This window comes from Cornus florida, unplaced genomic scaffold, assembly GCF_030987335.1.
Source record: "Cornus florida cultivar Cherokee Brave unplaced genomic scaffold, ASM3098733v1 CherokeeBrave_3.0.0_Hap2_Chr01, whole genome shotgun sequence".
Taxonomy (NCBI): domain Eukaryota; kingdom Viridiplantae; phylum Streptophyta; class Magnoliopsida; order Cornales; family Cornaceae; genus Cornus; species Cornus florida.
Genome location: NW_026775571.1, coordinates 45,667,599 through 45,681,803, shown reverse-complemented (window position 1 = coordinate 45,681,803; position 14,205 = coordinate 45,667,599).

Genomic DNA, 14,205 nt, shown 5'->3' with positions numbered 1-14,205 from the left:
TCGATGGGCCCACGACCATGTCGTGAAGGCCCCGTGCCATCCACGTCACAGATCTGTGACTTTTCAGTTTTCATCTTCGCACAGTTTGATCGATCGAACTTCTATCTCAGATCAATCTTGAGAGATCGACCGAACTTAGTTTTTCAAATTTCTCAGATTGATTAAAGTTTTGAGATCGATTTCAAACCTTTTTGTGATCGTTCGAACTTCACAGATCTCATACACACACTTCATTCATCAAAGTCCCAAGCCAGAACAACCTTTGATGCAGATTGGATATCCACCAGCTTCCTCAAACCAAGTCCACATTCAGCTTTAGTTCTAGTGGTCATATCCCAACTCAAAAGATATATTTTCTTTGAATTATCAATGCTACCCCATAGAAAGTCTCTACACATCTTTTACAACCGATTTATCACATAAGTAGGAACATTGTAAATGCTACACCAGTATAGAAGAATTGGAGTGACAGTGGATCTAATAAGTTCAACTCTACCAACTACTGATAACAGCTTAGTAGTCCAACACTTTATTCTAATAGAAACCCTATCAATTAATCCTGACAATTAGCTTTCTTTAAACCATATCGACACAAAGGAAGCCCCAAATACTTAATTGGAAACTGTTCTTTAGAGTATTTCAGAATTCTCAGCATTGATAGATTTCTCCGCACAGCCTTTGAAAAAATTACACTACTCTTATGTTCACTGACTTATAACCCTGTTAAATTCTCAAATTTTTTAAACAAAACTGCTAGAACTCTAGCATTTGAGACTGAAGCTTTGCAGGTAATCAACAAATCATCAGTAAAAAACACATGACTTCAAAAAGGTTGAACCTTAGCTGTAGCATAAGTGACACAGAGCTCCTTTTTTTAGACAGCAGAATTGATAATGGAGGTAAGATGTTCAGTAATTAAGTAAAAAGTAGAGGGGACAGTGGACAACCTTGTCTAAGTCCCTTACTTGGTTGAGAAAACCCTTGGCGAGAGCCGTTAATCAAAACAGAATATCTAGTAGAAACTATAACAGAAGAGATCCATTTAATCCACACATCACTGAATCGATAACCTTTAAGGAACCTTAGCAAAAATTCCCAAGAAACAGAATCATAAGCTTTCTTGATATCCACCTTTATAGCCAAAGATGTATGCCATAGACCCTTAAAATCTTGACTATTTCATGAGCCAATATCAGAGCATCTTAAACTTTTCTTCCTTGAACAAAAGCATTTTGCTTTGCTCAGGGCCAACCAAAGAATTTAACACCCTAGCCAATCTGTTTGCCATAATTTTAGAAATAATTTTACATATCAGATTGTATAATGTTATAGGTCTAAAATCCCCCAACTTCATAGCATTTCCCACCTTATGAATAAGTGTAAGGAATTAGCTACTGACCCCGATAGGCATACCACTGGATGAGAAAAAATGTTGAACTGCAGCAACCACTTCTTTGCCCACCACAGACCAAAAAGTTTGATAAAAAATGAGCTGGGAATCCATCTAGACTAGGGGATTTATCAGGGTTCAAACCCATGACAACCACTTTGATTTCTTACTCACTCACCAGACCATTTAAGCCTTCAACCTTTTCAATACTTAGCTTTTTTTCAGGTGTATCAAACTCTTGCAAGCTGTCCTCTCTCTTTTTAAACAAATTTTTCTAAAAGTCCACAAACCAAGTCCTAATCAGCCCCATATCCTCTTTAGTCTATCCACTGTTATTCTCAACTGAAGTAATAGCATTGAAATTCCTATGTTGCTTCATTTTATTATAAAAATAGGAAGTGCACCTGTTAGTATCCTTGAGCCAAAAAATTCTGAATTTTTGTGCAACCAACACCTCTTGGTCCACCACAACAGCTTGATAGTCCAATCTAGCTTCTTGTTCAACTTGAAACTTAGTCTCAACTCAGAAGCTCCAACTTCACTTGTTCCAAATGTTGTTTAGACTTAATTAGATTTTCACTAATATTACTATAGCAGTTCTTATTCTAATCCTTGATTTCCTTCTTGACTAATCTCAATTTCTGCAAAAGAACATGCATGGGATTACCAGAAAATTCAATATCCCAGGCTTTCTTCACAATAGGTTGAACACATCCTTGTAAGCACCATACCTTTAACATCTTAAAAGGCTTAGGTCCTATAGCAAAATCCTTAGAAATGTGAATAGACATACCATAGTGTCCAAGCAAGCAGCTGCTATATATAAAACTTTGTTACCAGGCAATATATCCATCCACCTCTCATTCAAGAAAACCCTATCAAATTTCACAAAAATTATCCTAGCAACAATTTGTTTGTTACACCATGACCATTATCCATTTATAGGATGCACCTCACTTAACCCAGCCTTGTGTAAACAATCATTGAACTCATTGAAAAGTTTTTGTGGAACTCCCGCCTCATACAATGATTATTCTTATGTCTTTTTGAAAACCAAACAGAAGTTTCGCATTCTTTTTTCCAAAGTTGGAATGACAGATGAAAGAAATTGGAAAACTGAACACTAGTAATTTGCATAGGAAGAAAACACAGACCTGATGAGTTCAACCTTTCCAACAAGAGATAGATTCAAACCCTTCCAAGAAAAGAGCTTACTAGAGAAGTTGTCAACCAGAGTTGAAGAAGAAAAAACCTTGAGATCGTGAGTGAGGAAAGGGAGGCTAAGATAAGTAATAAAGATAATACCAACCTTGCAGTCCATAGTCCTAGCTAACCTCTTCCTTCTTTTCACTGATTTATCAAAGAACAAGAGGGATTTGTCCTTATAAACCTTTAAGCCAGATATAGAGATAAAAAGATTCAGAGTCTTAGATAAAGTAAATGCATTTTTAGAGGAAGGTTTAAGCACCACCAATAGGTCATCTGCAAAAACCAAATGAGATAACCTACGACTTGCTTTTGTAACTGTCTTTGAAATCTATAAATCACTCTTCAAAACTAAACTTTCCATCATAAAGGAGAAAATCTCTATAACCAAAGTGAATAGGAAGGGAGATAGGGGCAACCTTACCTTAAGCCCTTCCTATGCTAAAAATAACTACACAGAGAGCCATTAAGAAGAACATAGAACCATGTTATGTAAAGGCAATTCATGATCCACTGACACCATTAAACACCAAATCCTATTTTCATAAGAGTGTGTCTTAGGAAATCCTACTACATAAAGTCATAAGCCTTCTTTAAGTCCACATTTATGGCTATTATAAGGTTTGACTTCTTGTTAGAGAAAGCTCTCACCAACTCATGGGTTATAATTATGTTATATATCTTGAATCTTATAACCCTTAATGAAAGTTGAATGTTCCTGTCTTACCAGTTTTGTGAACAACATATCCTAAACTATTGGCAAGAATCTTGGTAAATTTTTTATACAACACACTACGGAGAGCAATTGGTTTAAATTCTTGCATTTTCACTACATTATCCTTCTTAGGAATAAGAACAAAGAAAGAATTATTGATAATTCGAGGCAATGGAGCACTTGAAAGGAACTATTGAACAACTACCACAAGATCATCCTTAATACATTTCCAATACATTTGATAGAACCTCACAGTAAAACCATCCAGACTTGGAGCTTTGTCTACACTCATATTCATCAGTGCAACTTTAAGTTCCTCTATAGAGCATTGAGTCTCTAATCCTGCAGCTTCTTCCACTGAATGTTTCATCTTAGGCACTAGCCCAACCTTTGGCATTCTCGAGGAGTCTGCATATATGTTGTTATAGAACTCAGTTGCAATTCTTCTCACCTCCTCTTGATTATAGACCATAACACCACTACAATTCTCTAGAGCAACTATATAGTTGAAAGCCCTATGATGTGCTATCTTTTGATAAAAGAATTTTGTACAACTGTCTTGATCTTTCAACCAAACCATTCTAGACTTTTGTGCCATAGCCATTTCTTCATTTCTTAGAGCACTGGTAAGACCTTGATGGGCTACCCACTCTTCACTAAGAAGCTCGACATTATTAGGGTCTTGAAGTAGTTTTAGCTACACCTCATGAAGAGAAAACCTAGCATTATCAATGTAATGCCCCAAATCCCACGAATCGGTGCATTAACCAATAATATCGAAACCCAACCTAATATCGAGTCCAAAATGCGGAAGCTAAGTGAAAATGTAATAAATGAGTCATTTGTGAACATTTAAGAAAAATCGGATTAAGATGAAATGGTTCTAAAACATAAAAACTTTGTTTTTGGTTTAAAAAATCCGTTTGAAAGATATGTAAAATGACACTCTATGATTGCCTAACCAATCCCATTTAAACATTAACACAAAGTTAAAATTACCATGAAGAAGTCCCGTGAAAGACTAGGTCAAAAAAGTATTGTTTTTAAAGGATCAGGAGAGTCCAACCGGTTGGGTTTGAAAACCCAATTGGTCCGACTTTTCCGGAGAACTAAATCAAAGTCTTTGTGAAGTCCAACTAGTTAGGTTATACTGGGAGCAAAAGTCTCATTTCCTACCCCAAACTTAAGTTAATAAAAACCTAACATGGAAATGTGTATAATCTTATAAACCAATCCATACATTTAAAGAAAATGGTCTTATGGCCTCTTTACATTACTTGTTCAAATTAATCTATACATCGTAAGTGAGATTAAATCAACCAACTGTATACAAACTAAAACTGCAATGTCCTAACTAACAACCATGCAATATGGCAACAAATATACATTTACATCAAATTATATCTTCCAAAACAAATAAGAGAAGCATTATCCTCAATAGCTTTACCTCAACCTGAAAGGGGAATCAATGAGGGGTGAGCTTATAATTCTCAGTAGGAAGTATGTTAGGTATAAACATAAACTATATTCCTTTGGTCTCACAAGAGCAGTACATGTCAACAATGCAAAGGGACATGCTTCTTAACACTAATTCTGGGAAAACTCTAAAGGCATCATCCAAACTACCAATTGCACATATGCATATCCATTTTATTATATGAATCTCAATATAAATATACAACATCCATTTCATTTCTAGAAAGCATATACATAGCAAATGAAATACAATAAGTAATCAAGTCGCAGCTACACATGGATGTCAATTTGAAACAAAACCAAGAATTGGAAATAATAACAATAAATCAAGTCGTAACTACATGTGGATGCCAACTTGTTAAAATAAGATTTGAGATCAACAAAAGTAAATATCTCGGACACACCCACAACCCCAGACATATCTACTGCATGTACCGGTAAAATAGTTATTTTCGGTCTACTAAACCGTGGGGAACAAACCTAATGGCCATTATAAAGTTGGGGAAACCCTGGTTTCACCCGTTAGCGCCAAGTCCTAGCAATATCAAGTATCAAAATGTCTCGAGTATATCCCAAAATCATCATTCAATTCCACAAGATATCATATATCAATATATAATCAATTTCCACCTCACAAGCGCACATAAATCAATGATATCCATACAATCATGCCCTAAGGTCCAAATAATATCATGACATAGTCATTAATGCAATCATATCACATTAAGTAATATACCATCATAATTAACTCTATATAATCATGAGGGCATTTCATCAAATCCAATACAACATGGGTATCCATATAGTCATGCTTCCAAAAGCAAGCTCACAATATCCTCCATATAGCTATAGATCAAATACAACTCATGTAATTGACTTCACATAACAGAAATGCTTAAAATTGCCTATACACATTTATAATGAATCAATTAGATACATTGGCTATTAACTATAAGCAATGCTTATCAAAATATCTATAAGGCATAGAAATTAAATACAAAATTATCGAATTATCAATATTAAGCATTTCAAACCCCAAATATGAATTTCTAAATACACCCACATATACATATGCATGTGCAACATATTCTAAACCCACAAAACACAAGCCTTACATATGCAACACACCCCTACCTCATTTGAGATGAAAATCTCAAAATTCTAAAATCAAAAGTGCTCTAATCGAGTTACAATAATGAGGGGCTGATGAGGATGACGAGCAGAACATAAAACCCTCTTATGGCCACCCCTAAATCGGAACTCAAGCCTCCACCCAAAATCCCAAAGTGACCTAAATCGAAAACAAAAATAAGCATTTTGTAGGCCTTGGTATCCCCGTCGTATCTCTCTTCTATGACAAGTCAAAAATTTAAGAGCAAGAAGGTGATAATGGAGGATGAAGGTTGAAGTTAAGAGAAGAAAAATGAAGATAAAGAGAGGGAAAAAAAGGTGTTTGGCTTGTTTTCCACTTTCTCTCTCTATACATACACATATACATATCACACACACTCTCCACCACAAATATCTCACCAACTAGTCAATCGTGGGCCCCACAACATAACAAAATGCACTAATGTCCCACAAATAAAAATAATTGCACTCATGAGCAAATAAAACCCCATAAGGAAATAAATGATCATAATGCACCCAAGTGATAAAATGCAAGGTGTCGGGAACCATTCCCGAACACCAACCCGATTGGGCCACACGACCCGAACACGATAATAAACGAAAAAATAAAATAGAGAAAAGGGAAAAAGAAAACTAGTTCTCACAAACAACCTTATCAAACATATAACCAAAGGAGGTAGAGTTCCATTGCTTCATATCCTATTTGACTTATTTAAGTTTCTGAGTAAACTTATACAAAACACTCATTTGGACAAAGATATTCCAAGCCCTATCCATACTGCTAGATAACACTCTTGAAAATGCCAAACTTGGAGAAATTTAAATGGTTTTAGAAAAAAGGCAATCCAATAAGGAAATTTAATAATTAATGAATAATGCTCAGATAAGCTTGTTACAATTGGGAGAACTTTTGAGTTTGGAAATGAGGAGAACCATTGAGGGCTTGTTAGAGCTCTATCAGGCTTTGCAAAAATCCTGTAAGGATACGCCTGTTTGTTATTCCAGGTCCACTCTCTATTAAGGACAAGGATATTAAGAAAAGAAGTAGCATCCACAACCCTGTTGAATTTATCCAACAGACCTTGTGGAATCCTCCTACCTCCAACCTTTTCACTATGACCTCTCACTGTGTTCTAGTCCCTTAGAGCCAACCAAGGTCCTTGAATAATTAAAGCATAGTTCCTCATAGTAGTCCACAACCTTTGCTTCTCACTTAGAGTAGTTGCTGCATATATAGACTGAAGTGACAAAAAAGAAAGATTGAGTACTAATAATCTGGGTATTCAGTAACAAAAATTAGTCAATGACATTAATAACTTGCATATTAACCCTTGATGAATCCTATCCAAACCACAACCTACCCAAATGATAATAAGTGTAGTTGTTACCCCACTTCCACCTTTTACTCAGTTTTCTACAAATTGAATCAAATCTCATTACCTTGAATCTCATTTCTATAAGGAAAACTAAACTGAGTGATTGGGAGAGAAGCTAGTTTTTGACCTCTCTCTGCATAAAGGGCATATTTATCCCCCTAAAGTTCTAGCATCCTATCATCAACCGATAGTTAATGAGGTTCCCCCTAACCCAAACATACCCTACTAACCCTTTGAGATTGGGCCACCTCAATTTCTCAACCTTTTTCGAAGTGTTTTTTTTTTTTTTTCCCTTACCAAATGATTTTTGAGGATCTAGAAGGGGTCAATCATCTCTTTTCCTATATTTTCATTAAGCATACCAAAGGAGTTTTTGGTAAGAATCTGTTTATGTCCACTATCCTTTCTACCATTCATTTGATTATGTAATAACATAGGCCGATTACCCATCACGTATAGGTTTCCAAACTTGTTGTAGAATGCTCTAGAAAACTGGGAAGTATGGCCACTTACCCATCACATAGCCTACAATCAAATTAAGCCAATAATCAATCTTCTTGTCAACATCCTCATCATCTAGGGTTACCCTAATAGCATCCTTACCCTCCCTCACAAATTAAAGAGAACGAAGAAGTAGTTTCCTTGAACAAACTACTCCATGATTGCCTTAGGGGAGGGAATCACCATGGGAAGGAGAAGCTCCCTTTGGCGTGGAGGAGGATGTTGGTCCTAAGTTGCCTTAAGGAATGTTTGCCTTTTAATGTCAAAAAGTATAGTTTCAGTGGTTTCAAGTATGAACTCTATCTGCATTGTGTTTTGAAATAAGGTCCAGGGTAGTATTGTCATTTACTACTTTGTAACACATTTTATTCACTGGTCTGTAATAGTGCATTACAATGTATCAGCTTGTGTTAATTAAAATCACTGTGACAGTGAAGGTCCAGAACTTCAAATTCAGCTACAGGTGTTCATAGGGGTATTATGGTCTTTTCTCAGTTGTATTCCATGTATGTACGTGTGCCTTGATAGCTGCATTACACTGAACAACTTTGATTGAGCCTACATTATGAATTATATAGCTTCAAGACTATTATTTGGCTGAGAAGGTTAAAAACTGTTAGAAGGGTATTTTGGTCCTTTATAGCTATGCTCAAGAATGTGTCACGTATCAGTGGTCCTAGAGTGATAGTATATGCAAGAATATTACATTTCTTAGAGGCTAAGTCTGGATAAAATTGACATTGCAACATACAACCTGTTACTTGTTAAAGTTGGTGAGAATAGTGACAAAACAGTTTAGGTGGCAGGCCTTCATTGGTTCATTGCCCTGAAAATATCTTAATTATGCTCTCCCAATGATTGGTGGAAGGTGACAGGTGTATTGTAGTAGCTGTACAAGGGCTGCAATGTGTACACTGGTATAAATATGTTGTGATAAGGCTCCTAAAGGTTTAAGCCTTTACAATACTAATTGAATATTGAGCTGCAGCTAGTATTCTCTCGAGAGCCTTGAATGAACAAGTTTTTCTGAGTGTTTTGATGATGATTTTTACAAGAAAAACTCATTGAATCTAGTTCTGTTAGTGTATTTGCTGAGAAGATGTTGCTGTTGTTAGTTTTACTGGTGCAAGGGTTGGTCTGAGTAGTGATTTTGTGTTTCAAGCGGCTGTGGTCTATTTTGAGGGTTGACATAGGTATATTTCAGCTTATTACACTTGCTCAGTATTGAACTTTGTTGAAAACATGCTAAAAATGAATTTGGACCGAGAGATCACTAGTTAAGCTTGTTTTTCTAGTTTAATCTTGGAGTCAAGTACTGATTGGTTATACTTAGTTATTTCATGAGTTATTAAAATGCTAGCAAGTATATTTTGTTGAATCAAGATTGTTGAAGTCGAGCTTGTGACAGAAAAATGGTATGCTTTGATTTTGAGTATTCAAACCCTAAGGCTAAAGCTGTATTGTGCTGATATAAGGACTGTGATTGAACTTTGTGATTTACTCATGCTATGTTTGATTGTACAAAGCTATGAACATGAGTGCTACAGTGAAAGAAAACTATGTAAGGTGCTAGTGAATTGATCTTGAGAGGAATTTTCCATTTTACCCCTCAAACCCTAAGTGCAGCAGATTAAAGTTTTGAGGCAGTAACTTGGAATTCTATGTTGTCCAACTTATTTTAATTGTAGGAAAGACTTCCTTATACTGATTTACATCTGTAATAGTGTGTGTGGTGAGCTATGAGAGCTTATTTGGTCCAAGCAAGGTTGTTTAGGACAGGGGGATTGCTTATATGCACTGTGGTGTACTAGTGTGTGTATTGATTGTGAAAACTAGTGTCTATTCTTGTGCTTAGGTGTGTGCAGAGAGTGAGACAGCTGAATGTGTAACAAGATACATACAGCTAGTAGTGGATTGCATATTGGCTGAGGCCAAGAACCAAGGTTTTCCTTAGTTAAGAAGTTTCCTTGTAAATCTTGTTTTGACTGATCTGTGAATGCTTTATTTAATTGTGTTAAGAAAGTATAATCAAGTAAAGTTTTAACTAATTCACCCCCCCTCTTGATCCAACAAAGGAGTCCATGAAGGAAAACCTGTGCCTCACCACTTCTTTATCAATTATCAATATTTGGGATGGAGATGAAGTCAAGTTCGTGGAAGAAAATACATCGGCCAAAGTTTTACACAATCGATGCAATGTTGTATGACAAGAATCATTTAGCTATCAAGTTCATAGGCATAGATGAAATAGAATGACTAATATCCACCATTATGAAAATAAGTGTAGCTAATGCTGGCTTCAACAAGTTACTCAAAGAAGTCTCACGGCCGATGATAAAACTTCCATAACCAGTTGCTGAAGTCTAAATAGTTAATGATGGAGGAAGAGCCCAATAAAAAATCAAGGAGAGAATAGGCTTTTCAGCCAGTTTGCATTAGACCGACACTCAATCGAGGGAAAATTGGCCATCAAATTTTTTTTATTGCAAGTGTTTTTGGCTGACATAGCTAAAGAAGATGAAAATCCAAAGACTTTGCATGAATTGCTACCAAAAGTTTTTGGTGGGAAATTTGAGAAGATCAGGCACCAAAGTTATTCCATGCTAGCAAAATGCCATTTTTCCAGTAAAGACGACAGTGATTAAATCGGTCATAATGATGCTACATAACTACATAATCCCGACCGATCACGATTATGCTTTGTTGGTAAAGTAGTTGGAAAATTTAGAAAGTAAAGTCCAACTTGGGTCTATAGATGGCCGAAACCTTGAAGGGTATCAATCAACTTTGTGGGAAGTTATGGAATAACTACGATCGGTCAATGCAGTAGACTGACATTGAATAAAGACCATTCATGGTGGTCTGAAATAAAGGAAGTTGGTGATTGTTTGAAGTTTGCTTGTTTGTAATTTTTATTCCAACTATTAGTTCAACCATAGTTATGAAAATTTCCTTCCAATATAATTTAAATTTCAAAACTCTTATTGACTTAGACAGCCATATGACATTTAAAAATTAGGGAAAATTATGTTGACAGACAAAAATGGCAGCCTAGATGGCGCCACTTCAATATTGATGTGGGCAAATAAGAGAGAGACAATTGGACCAATTTATGGACCAATAACTAGCTGACACATGCGCACAATTAAAGGTGAATTAAATTTCAACACTTCTGCAATTTAGCTGATGGCATATGGCAACGTACAAGGCAACATTTGGATAGATTGGGAGCTTGCAAGTGGCAAAATTAAAGGGTAACAACTAGCCATTTAATTTTGCCACAAAGTGGGTTCTTTAGTATGCTAGTTCAATTTCTAAAATTATGGTGATTGCTTGGCTAAGTGGGTAGGTGGAGAGAAATGGGACTCCTTCAAATAAGGAAGAGGATTATAGTGATGGGCCAACAGGTTGTTAAAAGAATATATAATAGAGTAAATAGGCAAGCACAAATATTTGTTTCTTATAGAATGGACTGGCAATTAATGTATCATGGGATAGAGATAATAAGACACATGGATAGAGTAAATGAATCATGGGTTAAAGATTTACAAGCTGAAAATCACGGGGCAATGCATGGGACACGAGTCACATATTGATTTCAAGGTGAAGATAAAACCCATTAATATAAACATGGGTGTATTAGTTATAGAAAATGGATATATACATATTTATTATAAGAAAATGGGATTACAAGTGAAGATTGAACTGTTGGACACGTGGCATTTAATTAGAGAAGTTGTTGGGCACTAAAGAAAATAATGGACTAATGGTTTTCCAGTAGCAAATCATGGAATAAATGGTTAGACACTTGTTACCTTCAAGTTTGAAGCTGGAAACAAAGCTCATGCAAACAAAAGGTATGTCAATATAGTGGGACAATTGGCACAAGGAGACTAAAGCTGTATAATGAACAAACAAATAATGGATTTTATTGTGTAGTTGCAAACAGAATTGTGGGTATCTCGTGTAAGGCTACTAAAGGCCTATAAATAGTGTACTTGGGGAACATTTGATACATTGTCAATTTTTTTTCAATGTCATTCATCTTTCCTTATATTTTAATTCCTTAGAGCATCTCCAATGTAGGGATGGCAACAGGGCGGGTTTGGAGCGGGTTTCCCTAAATCTTGCCTCGCCCCTTTTAATTTTTGTCAAGTCCATGCCAGTCCCGAGACTCGCGACGGGTTGGATTTTCATGTCCAGCCCTGTCCCATTAGGAAATACTTTGCCCCCGTGCCCGCTCAGCTAACAAATTTTTTTCTCCCACTTTTTGGAACTTAAGTTCCTGCTATTTAAATGTGGAAAGCATGGGAATGACACAACATAAATGAAATTATGTATCCCAACAAAAATAAAAAAAAATAACATGTACATAACATAATTCAGAGAATATAATAAACAAAAATAAAAGTTTAATACAACCAAATCACAAGAAGTTTTAAGCTTCAACTTCCACCATAACCAAAACAAAAGCAAATTTAATACCAAGTTTACATCCCAAATTAGGATTGTAATAGATGGATAACTGGGTAAGCTGCTAAAATAATTTATTAATATTATTAAAATATAGTTATATGTTTAGCGGGGCGGGGCGAGGCGGGGACCCTAGAATATGTATACTAAACCCTTACCCGCCTCATGACCCGCGACGGGTACAAAATTTATATCCATACCCGCCCCAACGGTATAAAAAGTTTTCTCATATCCGTTATTAATGGGGCGGGACGAGGTGGGGCCCCGGCGAGGCGGTAAAAATTGACATCCCTACTCCAATGCTCTTTCATTTTGAGCTTTCAAACTCATAATTTTGTGAGATGTGTAAAAAAACACCACTCCAATGGCCTTTCATTTGGCCTCTTAAAAAATGAAAATCTCAAAATTTATCTCCAATGTAAGAGCTGCCAAATTTTTTTGGTAGCTCTTTAACACCGACCCCCCTCCCCACACACACACACACATATATATAATTTCAACCACACACAGACACACACACACAAAAAAAAAAATATAATTTCAACCCAAATTCGTCTATATATATATATATTTAAAAAAGATCATAAAAAAATTCACCAAATAGGATTTAGTTTGCAAAACAAGAATTACAGACCTTGATTAGTTGATTTAGAAAAAAAATTAAAACAAAACCCATACATACAATTTAGCAGTTGCAGAGAAAGAGAGACCAAGCTTGAGAGTTGAGAGAGCGGCTGAAGCTTGCGAACAGCGAACCCGAACTGGAACAGCAGGCAATGTAAACTGAAAGATATGGGTTTTTGAACAATCTAAAATGATATGCCGATATGGGTTTTGATCTTTTGATTCTCGCAGACAAATAGATAAACTGAAATATATGGGTTTTCAACTTCTGATTCTTGTAGATTTTCTAGTTTGCAATTGCAGAGAGAGAGAGAGAATGGGAGTTCAGAGTTAAGAACGAGAATAGAGATGGAGGCGATTGGGGAGGCTGAAATGATTTGTCCCAAAAATATATATATTTAATAATAATATACTCAAATATATATAATATATGAATTTCTGAAAAAAAAAAAAATTTATATAAAAAAAATTATATAACAATAACACAGTGGTTAGTGCTTCCGGTGGATTTTGGGAGTGCCATGTTTCAACTCTTTGCACCTACTAATCTAACTTTTAACCTTTCTTGCCTTGTGTATATATATATATATATATTGGTCCTTTTTTTACTAGATATTTTAGATTTTTGTTTCCTTTTAATTATGTTTACTTTTAGTTTCCTTCTAATATCTACAATTTGACTTGGAATGTGCCTAATATTAATATTACTGATGCAAATATGAATGGTGGGAATGGTAATTGAAAAAGAATGGTGGGTGTGTCAAAAAATAACATTTGGCATGAAATACATAATTGGAGCAGAATTGCTAAAATATAGCATTTTGACACTGTAACACCTGTCAAAATATAAATTTGACAACTAAAAATAATTTTTTTCTTATTTTTTCTCTTCCACAATAGTTTGTGTGATCATTTAAAAGGATTTCTTTCGTTTGATTCTCTTTGAGTCTTTCGAAACTCGGGCCTGCCGGCCCTTTTCCATAACTGCATTTGTAAGGAAACAACATTAATGATTATATAGTCTAATTCGAATGATTATATTATGTTTACACTATCATGTTATATTTGAAAAATAGTATAACAATGTATTTGACAGTGTAATCGGGAAAGATTAGATCTTTCTAAATGGGTGGAATAATGTCAACCATGAAGTCTGAAGGGTTTTGGAAGCATAAAGAGAATCTTAAATTATTATTATTTTTAACTATAATTATTTTCCTGGTTTAATGGGTTGGGATGGTGTAAATGTGTTGAATTATACTAAACTAGTTACGCGTGTAAATTAGGATTCATGGATTTGTAGATTCAAATTT